At 45.6% G+C, this 12,139-nt stretch overlaps 1 pseudogene; it reads right to left on the reverse strand.

The window, feature by feature from the left end:
• Positions 1-9,653: 9,653 nt before the first annotated feature.
• LOC126238642 (5S ribosomal RNA) lies at positions 9,654-9,771 on the reverse strand (annotated as a pseudogene).
• Positions 9,772-12,139: the final 2,368 nt, after the last annotated feature.

The raw sequence follows: 12,139 nt of genomic DNA on the forward strand, positions 1-12,139 counted from the left end.
TCTTCAAAGAACTGTTTGTCATGTTCATTTGTTGGCTTCCAAATATAACACGAAAATCTTCACTAATGAAAAAAGGTTGTGGCATTCAAGGGAAAATAGCCTACGAGAACTAAGAGTGTAATAAGTAATGTAAGACTGGAACAAATAACGTAGTTTCTGTATCTCGCCTGTGACAGAGTACGAAATTTCGACCATGAAACTGGTAACAAGATACTAAAATTTAACGTCATCTCTGGAACTATAAGAAATACATTTAAAAAAGAAAGAAAGAAAGCAGGATCCAGACCGAGGAAATAAGAATTCTCCGTAGCGTTAAAGTATTCATTGGAGAAGTTCGCTTCAGAACTGAAGACATTAGGAATGAATTAATAGTTGAATCTTTACTTACTTTACATTTGACACTTCGTATATACAGTAACTTTTCCTCTCGCCATAACACCATCTTTATCGAAAGCGCGAAATCATGAGTGTGATCTATCTCCAAACTGTGTGACAACTGTTACGGGTGTCGTCTTTTTCTTGTGGGTTTCTGTCACATCGGCGCAGGGTTGGCATGATTATTAATGGATTTGGCATTATTTGTTTGAGGAGTAGCCGGATGTGCTTACTGCCGTTATCCAATCCCCCATCCCCCTTTCAGGATGGAATATGTGTACCCCAACTGTCTGTGTGTAGTCAGCCCGGTATTCATTTAGTGGGATGTGGAAAACCACCTAAAAACCACATAGTGGCTTTCCGGCACACCAGGCCTCGTCATTAATTCGCCAAACATAGTTGATCCATTGCAAGCACACTTCCAAGTCCTGGAAGTGGAGCCTTAACAATCACTGCTCTCTGGGTGCGTCGAAACACTGTGTGTCTTTGTGTTACACAATTGAAACGCAGCAAGCCCTTCGGGACCTTTAATCATACAATTGGAGGGGAGATGAATTAGTTTAGTGGGAGTCGTGGTACATGCGCACAGAGAGAGAAGAAATAGCAGGTAAGGCGCCCACCTCCTTGTCATGGACGGAAGTCACTTTACCGCAAGGAGCGCAGGAAGACAGGCCATTGTCCATTTACAGGACGGGAGAGGCTGAGTTAAGAAGCCTTCATTCCAGAATACGGGACTCTGTCAGTAGTTGGTGGTAGGCGCTAGGGGTTTTCTAACTGATGTATTGGGCAACTAATCTCCTCGCTTCCACAAAAACTTGACAAAGCAGCAATGGCCAACTTAACGGATGGACACTGGAGAACAATAACATAGCAGCCTTCTAGTATTTCATGAGATCTGTAATGCCAGGATGGCTGTGGCTGAATGAACGCGAACTGGAGTTTTAGTAGTGACGTAATGAAGACATAACACTCAGCAGGAAGCTTTTTAGAAACGAGAGGAAGAAATTCTTTTGTTGGCTTGTTGACATTTTGCGAAAATACTGTTAAAAAGCGGTTATACCATCCGCAGGCTGTAGCAACATTTAAGAGAGTACGTGGTCCCGATGTGTTGGCGGACAGGAGCAAGCTGCTGGGAGCAGAATGGAAAAAAGAGAGAGCTGCGTATATCGGTAACAGAGAGTGAAAGGATGCGGAAGCTGAAGGAGGTCCGGGGCAGAAGTCTTGAACAGGTGACGGAGACTAAGTTGTGGCTGCTCTCTCATGTCGTGGAGTCGCTGCCTCTCCACTGTGCTCACAGTGTACTGAAGATTGTGGTAGGCATCACCTATAGCTGCAGCATGTTAGGGATAGCAAGAGTAGTGTAGTTCAGCTGCAAGATAGCTGGCTCAAATCTCAAGGGTGTGCCAGAGACTGGATCAGTTTTAGATTCAGTTAGATTTCATAGTATCGCAAACGCAGGATTTTGCGCCATATATTTTTCTTCTGTCATGGAAAAGAGAAGAAACAGTCCAGTGTTAGCCTGAATAGACGTGACAGCCTGCTTCAAAACCACATTCAGGCTGAATGGCGTACATGGCTGACTGGATCCAAGTGTATGCAACACCTCTCTGTAGCACAACCTGAAAATCACTCCACTCCACGAGTGCCGCAGTCGCCGTGGTATAGCAACCGTCATAGATCTTTAGAACAGAAAAAAAAAACAGTCTTGGTTGCACATCACAGCTTTATTTAATCTTCACATGTGACGCGTTTCGTCTGTTCTAGGTGACATCTGAGAATCGATAAAAATTCTTGCTAATCGTGACAGAGGCGTCGAAAGCAATTAAGAGTCCCAAAGAACTGGGCGGCAAAAACCAAATAGCCATTAGGAAGAATTTTATCGGTGATGTAATGAGAGACTGACAGTGTCTATCTGATTGTTACCTCCAAATTCTATGGGGCTCTAAATTACGTTCGATTCCTCGGTCACGATTAGCAAGAATTGTTATCGATTGTCTGATGATGTTTAGAACAGGCGAAACGCGTCACATATGAAAATTAAATGAACCTATCTTGTGCAACCAAGATTGTTTTTTCTGTTCTGGTTCAAATGGCTCTGCGCACTATGGGACATAACATCTGAGGTCATCAGTCCCCTAGAACTTAGAACTACACTACTGGCCATTAAAATTGCTATACCACGAAGATGACGTGCTGTAGACGCTAAATTTAACCGACAGGAAGAAGATGCTGTGATATGCAAATGATTAGCTTTTCAGAGCATTCACACAAGGTTGGCGCCGGTGGCGACACCTACAACGTGCTGGCATGAGGAACGTTTCCAGCCGATTTCTCATACACAAACAGCAGTTGACTGGCGTTGCCTTGTGAATCGTTGTTTTGATGTCTCGTGTGAGGAGGAGAAATGCGTACCATCACGTTTCCGACTTTGACAAAGGTCCTGTTGTAGCCTATCGCGATTGCGGCTTATCGTATCGCGACATTGCTGCTCGCGTTGATCGAGATCCAATGACCGTTAGCAGAATATGGAATCTGTGGGTTCAGGAGGGTGATACGGAACGCCACGCTGCATCCCAACGGCCTCGTATCACTAGCAGTCGAGATGACAGGCATCTTATTCGCGTGGCTGTAACGGATCGTGCAGCCACGTCTCGATCCCTGAGTGAACAGCTGGAGACGTTTGCAAGACAACAACCATCTGCACGAACAGTTCGACGACGTTTGCAGCAGCATGGGCTATCAGCTCGGAGACCGTGGCTGCGGTTACCCTTGACGCTGCATCACAGACAGGAGCGCCTGCGATGGTGTACTCAACGACGAACCTGGGTGCACAAATAGCAAAACGTCATTTTTTTGGGATGAATCCAGGTTCTGTTTACAGCATCATGATGGTCGCATCCGTGTTTGGCGACATCGCGTTGAACGCACATTGAAGCGTGTATTCGTCATTACCATACTGGCGTATCACGCGGCGTGATGGTATGGGGTGCCGTTGGTTGCACGTCGCGGTCACCTCTTGTTCGCATTGACGGCACTTTGAACAGTGGAAGTTAAATTTCAGATGTGTTACGACCCGTAGCCAGCACATTCTCCAGATCTCTCACCAACTGAAAACGTCTGATCAATGGTGGCCGAGCAACTGGCTCGTCACAATACGCCAGTCACTACTCCTGATGAACTGTGGTATCGTGTTGAAGCTGCATGGGCAGCTGTACCTGTACACGCCATCCAAGCTCTGTTTGACTCAATGCCCAGGCGTATCAAGGCCGTTATTACGGCCAGAGGTGGTTGTTCTGGGTACTGATTTCTCAGGATCTATGCACCCAAACTGCGTGAAAATGTAATCACATGTCACTTCTAGTATAATATATTTGTCTTAATGAATACCCGTTTATCATCTGCATTTCTTCTTGGTGTAGCAGTTTTAATGTCCAGTAGTGTACTTACACCTAACTAATCTAAGGACATCACGCACATCGATGCCCGATGCAGGATTCGAACCTGCGACCGTAGCGGTCGCGCGGTTCCATACTGCAGCGCCTGGAACCGCTCGGTCACAGCGGCCGGCTATGTTCTAATATATGACTAACTGTTACGTCATAAGGGCAGATCACGCACCGTATAGTTTTTTGTAGTTTCTGCGTGTCGCGCAACACAGTACGTAATGTCCAATGCTTGGCACGCCACGGTTCGAGAGCTGGTACCTGGTTGCTCTCGCGCTCGAGCTACTCCGCGTGCCTCCGCGGCGCAGCATTAGGAGAGTGTTTGGGCCGCCACGTGCCCTTAGCCTGCGCCCGGCTGGCAGCGCCTCTGCCTGCCTGTGTGTGTCTGTGTGTGTGTGTGTGTGTGTGTGTGTGTGTGGGCGGGGCCGGGCCGGCCGCGTGGGCGTGGCGCGCCGCGGCCACCTGCGGCCTTCCCCGGCCGAGGACGCGCGTCTGCCGCTGGCAGGCCACGCGGCCGCCTCGCCTGCAACCTGCTGACAGCCGCGCAGCATCAGTTACCTCTGTTCTCTTGGGTGGCCCTTTCTTCCACCAATCACCTTCACCGCTTCTGCAACAGTTCTCAGGACGATTACAACACTGGGTAAACCCAAAACAGTCTGTATCTAACGTCAACAGTCCACAAATACATGGAGTTCATTTAGGGTATATTCCTAATGCGAACGTCCCATTGTGACCATAGAACGTTATCGCGTATTATTTTCATTCGTTTGTAATGCAAGCCGTCCGCAGTGGTCGAGCGGTTCTAGGCGCTACAGTCTGGAACCGCGAGACGGCTACGGTAGCAGGTTCGAATCCTGTCTCGGTCATGGATGTGTGTGATGTCCTTAGATTAGTTAGGTTTAAGTAGTTCTAAGTTCTAGGGGACTGATGACCTGAGATGTTAAGTCCTATAGTGCTCAGAGCCCTTTGAACCATTGTTAATGCACGCAAACTTTAATTCTAGATATAAAATGTCGAATAAAAGCATCTCCAGCTGTCTAACTTTCCAGTTGTTACTTTATTTGAGCAACCAATTTCAGTATTAAATTACGCCATCTTCAGTCCCCTGACCGACGTGTAGGAAGAATCCCACCCCTCGTCCAGTCAAAATAGCGACCTGTATTTTACGACTGGTATCCGTAGATCTTTGACACTGCGACCCCTTCGATCATCCCTTGCTGACAAGCGATAGTTGAAGGGATCGCTGTGTTAAAAATCTACGAACATCAGTCACAGAATGTTGATCCCTCTTCTGACTGGAACAGTGGGATTCGTCTTATACGTTCGTCAGGGACCTGAAGAAGGCGAAATGTAATGCTGGAACTGGTTGCTCAAATAGATGAACAACTGAAAATTTAAACGGCTGAAAGAATTTTGATTCGACATTTTATACTGAATAGCCGAGGTCCAACAACCATCAATATAAGGATGGACTTACGGAGACTTAATTCTACATGCGTCATATTAATGTGTACAATTTTTTTATGTATTTTATATATCAAGGAGTATTTCGTTCAGTTTTATGTTACACTCGATGTACATCGTTAGCGGCTTAATGATTTGTTGAAAGATTTAAACAAAGCGAATTCTTAAGGCTTTCATGGCCAATTCTTGTATTAAGAGCTTACAGCCGACAGATATTTGAAGTAAAGCATCTTCAGCCTTCAGCTGTACATGTTCAACTTTATTTCTCGACCGGTTTTCTTAATACTTGCATCATCGCTGCAGTACTAAAAGTAAAATAAACCGAAAAATATATGTCACATATACAGTCAAATAAAAATATGTATGAACGGAGAATCACCTACAGCACTTACAAAGCTGCACAGTGAAAAAACTAAATGACGTTAACATCAGATAGGGCGTGATCGTATATTCTATACAAACATATGACATGATGAAGTGCATACAAAGAATGAAACTGATTTCAGTGCGATTCATACACGTAGTGTCATGAATAGAAGATAATAAACTGGTATACGTTATCAGTACAACACCAAAGGTCGTAAAATGAAAGAATACCAAAAGCAAAGGAACATCTATCATCGCAGACCAATGACCGTGTTATTAGGTCAAAGGCTGGCAGCAATTATACATAATGGCGTCCAAAACATCGATGTGTTTTGGTGTCCGAACAATCCTTAGCCTTATCTTAGTGGTATCCAGCAACAAGTTCTATTAAGAAAATGTACGGTAGTAATCTGTCATTAAAAAGGAAATTAATTTTATAAGTAAGTGATAACTTCCTTTTACCTTTTTGTGAAGTGAGTGTTTGGTCCTGTCTACAAAAACATTACTTTCATATTTGACTTTAATAATACAGTTGTTTTATATGAATTATGCACTGGTGGTGACATAAAAATGCTGCTCTAAGGATAATCAGGGGTGAACAAAGTTAAAATCCAAAGAAACATGCAACGACCAGACGAAACCTATATTACATTATCCTAACGAGTGAGCACTATGCAAAACATTTACACAGATGTATATACTTCTTGTATGGCTGTTGGCTTTCATCTCAGGATCTTCGGCAGACCTTTGTCTAACGATTTTTCTCAAGTTTCGCCGGCACAAGTGACTGGCATTGTCAAAGATTCACTCCTCGATAACTGATGGTGGAACGAGCTGAACCCGTAGCTGGAAATGCCATGCCTCTCGTGTCAATGTCCGAGGGCCTCTCCCTGCTCATTACGGCTGACCCGGCGACTCCTTCGTGATGATCGAAGGGATCACTGTGTCAAAAATCTACGGCTTCTATTTTGACTGGTTCTCTCTTGGCCACCAGCATCGGTCGGTCGTTTCAGTACGGGAGTCCAAGATCATCCGTTGACATTGAGGCTTTTGCTCTTTCATGTTAGAACTACACTCCTGGAAATTGAAATAAGAACACCGTGAATTCATTGTCCCAGGAAGGGGAAACTTTATTGACACATTCCTGGGGTCAGATACATCACATGATCACACTGACAGAACCACAGGCACATAGACACAGGCAACAGAGCATGCACAATGTCGGCACTAGTACAGTGTATATCCACCTTTCGCAGCAATGCAGGCTGCTATTCTCCTATGGAGACGATCGTAGAGATGCTGGATGTAGTCCTGTGGAACGGCTTGCCATGCCATTTCCACCTGGCGCCTCAGTTGGACCAGCGTTCGTGCTGGACGTGCAGACCGCGTGAGACGACGCTTCATCCAGTCCCAAACATGCACAATGGGGGACAGATCCGGAGATCTTGCTGGCCAGGGTAGTTGACTTACACCTTCTAGAGCACGTTGGGTGGCACGGGATACATGCGGACGTGCATTGTCCTGTTGGAACAGCAAGTTCCCTTGCCGGTCTAGGAATGGTAGAACGATGGGATCGATGACGGTTTGGATGTACCGTGCACTATTCAGTGTCCCCTCGACGATCACCAGTAGTGCACGGCCAGTGTAGGAGATCGCTCCCCACACCATGATGCCGGGTGTTGGCCCTGTGTGCCTCGGTCGTATGCAGTCCTGATTGTGGCGCTCACCTGCACGGCGCCAAACACGCATACGACCATCATTGGCACCAAGGCAGAAGCGACTCTCATCGCTGAAGACGACACGTCTCCATTCGTCCCTCCATTCACGCCTGTCGCGACACCACTGGAGGCGGGCTGCACGATGTTGGGGCGTGAGCGGAAGACGGCCTAACGGTGTGCGGGACCGTAGCCCAGCTTCATGGAGACGGTTGCGAATGGTCCTCGCCGATACCCCAGGAGCAACAGTGTCCCTAATTTGCTGGGAAGTGGCGGTGCGGTCCCCTACGGCACTGCGTAAGATCCTCCGGTCTTGGCGTGCATCCGTGCGTCGCTGCGGTCCGGTCCCAGGTCGACGGGCACGTGCACCTTCCGCCGACCACTGGCGACAACATCGACGTACTGTGGAGACCTCACGCCCCACGTGTTGAGCAATTCGGCGGTACGTCCACCCGGCCTCCCGCATGCCCACTATACGCCCTCGCTCAAAGTCCGTCAACTGCACATACGGTTCACGTCCACGCTGTCGCGGCATGCTACCAGTGTTAAAGACTGCGATGGAGCTCCGTATGCCACGGCAAACTGGCTGACACTGACGGCGGCGGTGCACAAATGCTGCGCAGCTAGCGCCATTCGACGGCCAACACCGCGGTTCCTGGTGTGTCCGCTGTGCCGTGCGTGTGATCATTGCTTGTACAGCCCTCTCGCAGTGTCCGGAGCAAGTATGGTGGGTCTGACACACCGGTGTCAATGTGTTCTTTTTTCCATTTCCAGGAGTGTATTTTCAGTGGCTATTCTGGACAAACAGGACTGGTACCTCTCCTCCACAGCGAGAACTTGAGTGTCAGCCTTTTTTTCAGCCTGTGCAGTGTCATGGATGGTTTCTCCAAGTGTGCCGCTACTTGCGATACCGTTTATGTTTTTTTTTTTTTTTTTTTATACTGGTATTGATTCATCAGTTCACTTATTCGTTCAATTATCTGTGCACTTTTAACAATTTTTGCTGTTCTGGCTCTAGTCTTTCAAATGCCACAGCTTGAGTTTTACTTAAGGTAATCGTCGTATAGTGTAAGTTACAGCAGCAATTTAGCTTCTTATATTCCTCTTTTTACTCAGGATCGTACCTTACCTAGGTACATTTGACTGAAAATAAAATACCCAGGCGTTATACTTACGAAGGGGATCCCATCAACCTTGACCACATCTAAAAAACCTTTTGTCCAGAATCAAGATGAATAACGTACAAGGAAATGCTGTTTAGCTACCACACATACCAATATCATTGCCCTTCTTCTAACTTTGTTCATTGCGAAGTTTTCAACAGCCGTACCACTCTGTTAAATAGCACCCTAAATTTTGTATTCCGCACTTCTTCAATACTTATTCCAAAACGTACCACAGTGTATTATTCATGAAAAGATGACGTTACTAAAAAAGTACCAAAAATTTACTTTGATTCTTCTGTAATAGCACAGCATTCTACCTGTTCTTGGGATGACATAACTCAACCATTTTCCGCATTTTTCAGAAACACACAGAAAATTTTTACCAACAATTCACTCAAGACTCTTCAGCTGAGAGCTTGTGGGAGTACAGTGTACAACAACACAGCATTTGAGGGAGCTGCAGAAAGTAAAAACTGTAGGGGAAAGAAGAGAACTGGAACATATCCAACAAATAACTGAAGCTATATTCACAGAAGGCTTTTGACACCATTCCTCACAAGAGTCTTTTAGTCAAACTGCGTCCCTATAGAGTATCGCTTCAGTCGTGCGTCTGGATTCGTGATTTCCGGTCAGAAAGGTCACTGTACGTAGTAACGAACGGAAAATCATTGAGTAAAACAGAAGTGATATCTGACTTTCCCCAATGAAGTGTTATGGGTGCTCCGCTGTTTCTAATCTCTATAAATGATTTAGGAGACAATATGAGCAGTCCTCTTACATTATTTACAGATGAAGCTGTCATTTACCGTACAGTGATGTCGTCAGAAGATCAAAACCAAAACAATTTAGACACAATATCTCTATGTGCAAAAAGTGGCAGTTGCCTCTGAATAAGGAAAAGTGTGAGATCACTCACATGAGTACGAACCAACTCCGCTCGAACAGGTCTTGGAAGGCCCAATGGTACCGACTTGCCGACGTGTTATCCTCAGTCCACAGGCGTCACTGGATGCGGATATGAAGGGGTATGTGATCAACACACCGCTCTCCCGGCCGTATGTCAGTTTCCGAGACCAGAGCCGCTACATCTCAGTTTGCTTCACAAGGGCTGAGTGCACCCTGCTTGCCAACAGCGCTCGGCAAGCCGGATGGTCACCCATCCAAGTGCTAGCCCAGTCCAACAACGCTTAACTTCGGTGAACTGACGGGAACCGGTGTTACCACTGCGAGAAGGCCGTTGGCTGAGTACAAACAGAAATCCGTTAAATTTCGATTACAGTTTAAATCACACAAAAGCAAGGGCTGTGATTTCAACTAAATAGTTAGGAATTATAATTATGAATACCTTAAATTGGAACGATCACATAGATAATATTGTGGGTCAGGTAAACCAAAGACAGCGTTTTATTGGCACAGCACTTAGAAGATGCAACAGGTCTACACAAGAGACTGCCTATGCTATGCTTATCTATCTTCTGCTACAATACTGCTGTGCGGTATAGGATCTTTGCCAGGCAGGACTCACGGAGGACATCGGAAGTCCAAGGAAGGGCAGCTCGTTTTGTATGATCGTAATATAGGGAGAGATTGTTACGGATATGATAAACGAGATGGCGTGGCAGTCATTGACACAAAGACGTTTTTCGTTGCGGCAGGACCCTCTCATGATTTTCGATCGCCAACTTTCTCCTCTGAATGTGAAAATATTTTATTGTCGCCAAACTACATAGGTAGAAATGATCATCGTCATAAAATAAGAGAAATCAAAGCCGGTACAGAAAAATTTAAGTGTTTCTTTTCCCCACGCACTGTTAGAGAGTGGAACTGTAGGGAAATAGTTTGAAGATATTCCGAAGAACCGTCTGCCAGGTACTTCAGCGGGCACTGTAATCTCGGAGATGTAGATGTAGACGAGGACGTTGGGTGCAAGTGCTACTCTGAGGTGAAGAGGTTGGCACAGGAGAGGATTCGTGGTAGGACGCATGAACCCAGTCAAAAGACTGATGACCAAATAAAGTTATGGAACTTATAGATGTACGTTTTACGAATTCTGCAACATATTGTAGCTGTACATTGTGCTCACTCAAGCCTTCAACTGTAAACGGTTGACTGAATGACCGATGTGCATTTTCTTTGCTTTTCGATTTGCTTACTGTCAACTACAGCAAGAGGACAATTTATGTTACCCCAAATAACTGTACGGTGCGCTAGAATAGTGAGCCGAAGTCAATTTCATGTGATTTTTTTAATAACATCATGTTTGTACATTGTAACATCTTTCTGAACCGATTGTTAGGAGAGGAAGTGGATAAAGGAATAAAGCAAATATAGGGTGCTATATGAAAAACCAAAGAATAATTTGGAGTAGGTGGAAAATACAGCACAGGGAAAAGAAATAATAACTTTGAGGTTTGCCCATGCCATTGTAATTCTGTCAGAGACAGAATAGGACATGAAACAGCAGTTGAACTAAATGGACAGCCTCTTGAAAGGCTGATGTATGATGAACATGCACAAATGCAAAACAAGGATAACGGGATGAAGTCGAATTATGTCAGGTGATGCTGAGGGAATTAGATTAGGAAACGAGACAATAAAAGTTATAGATAAGTTTTGCTATTTGGGGAGCAAAATAACTAATGATGGGTGAAGTAGAGAGGATATAAAATGTAGACTGGCGTTGATAAGAAAAGCGTTTTTGGTTAAGAGAAACTTGTTGACATGGAATATAGATTTAAGTGTTAGTAAGTCTTTTCCGGAGGTATTTGTATGGAGGTTAGGCACGTAAGGAAGTGAGATATGGACGATAAAGAGGTTAGACAAGGAGAGAATAGAAGCTTTAGAAACGTAGTGCTACAGAAGAGTGCTGAAGATTACATGGGCACACCGCGTAAGTATTAAGGAGGTACTAAATAAAATTGTGGGAGAAAGAAATTTGTGTCACAGCTTGACTAGAAGAACGGATCGGTTGACAGGATACATCCTGAGACATCAAGGGCTCCCCAATATAGTATTGGAAGAAAGTGTGGGGGGGCTAAAAGCCGGCCACAGTGGTCTAGCGGTTCTAGGCGCTCAGTCGGAACCGCGCGACTGCTACAGTCGCAGGTTCGAATCCTGCCTCGGGCATGGATGTGTGTGATGTCCTTAGGTTACTTAGGTTTAAGTAGTTCTAAGTTCTAGGGGACTAATGACCACAGATGTTAAGTCCCATAGTGCTCAGAGCCATTCGGGGGCTAAAAATCGTAGAGGGAGACCATGGGATGAATACAGTAAGCAAGTTAAAACGGCTGTACGTTGCAGTAGTTATTCGGGGGCGAGGAGGACTGAACAGGATAAAGTAGCATGGGGAGCTGAAACAAACCATTCTTTTGACTGAAGGCCACAACAACAACAAAAACAATAGCAACAACAACGACATTTGAAAAAGGTGTTCTTCATCTGCTGAGGTCATCAGTCCCCTAGAACTTAGAACTACTTAAACCTAACTAACCTAAGAACATCATACAACACCCAGTCATCACGAGGCAGAGAAAATCCCTGACCCCGCCGGGAATCGAATCCGGGAACCCGGGCGCGGGAAGCGAGAACGCCACCGCACGACCACGAGCTG

This window comes from Schistocerca nitens, chromosome 2 (genome assembly GCF_023898315.1).
Source record: "Schistocerca nitens isolate TAMUIC-IGC-003100 chromosome 2, iqSchNite1.1, whole genome shotgun sequence".
NCBI lineage: Eukaryota > Metazoa > Arthropoda > Insecta > Orthoptera > Acrididae > Schistocerca > Schistocerca nitens.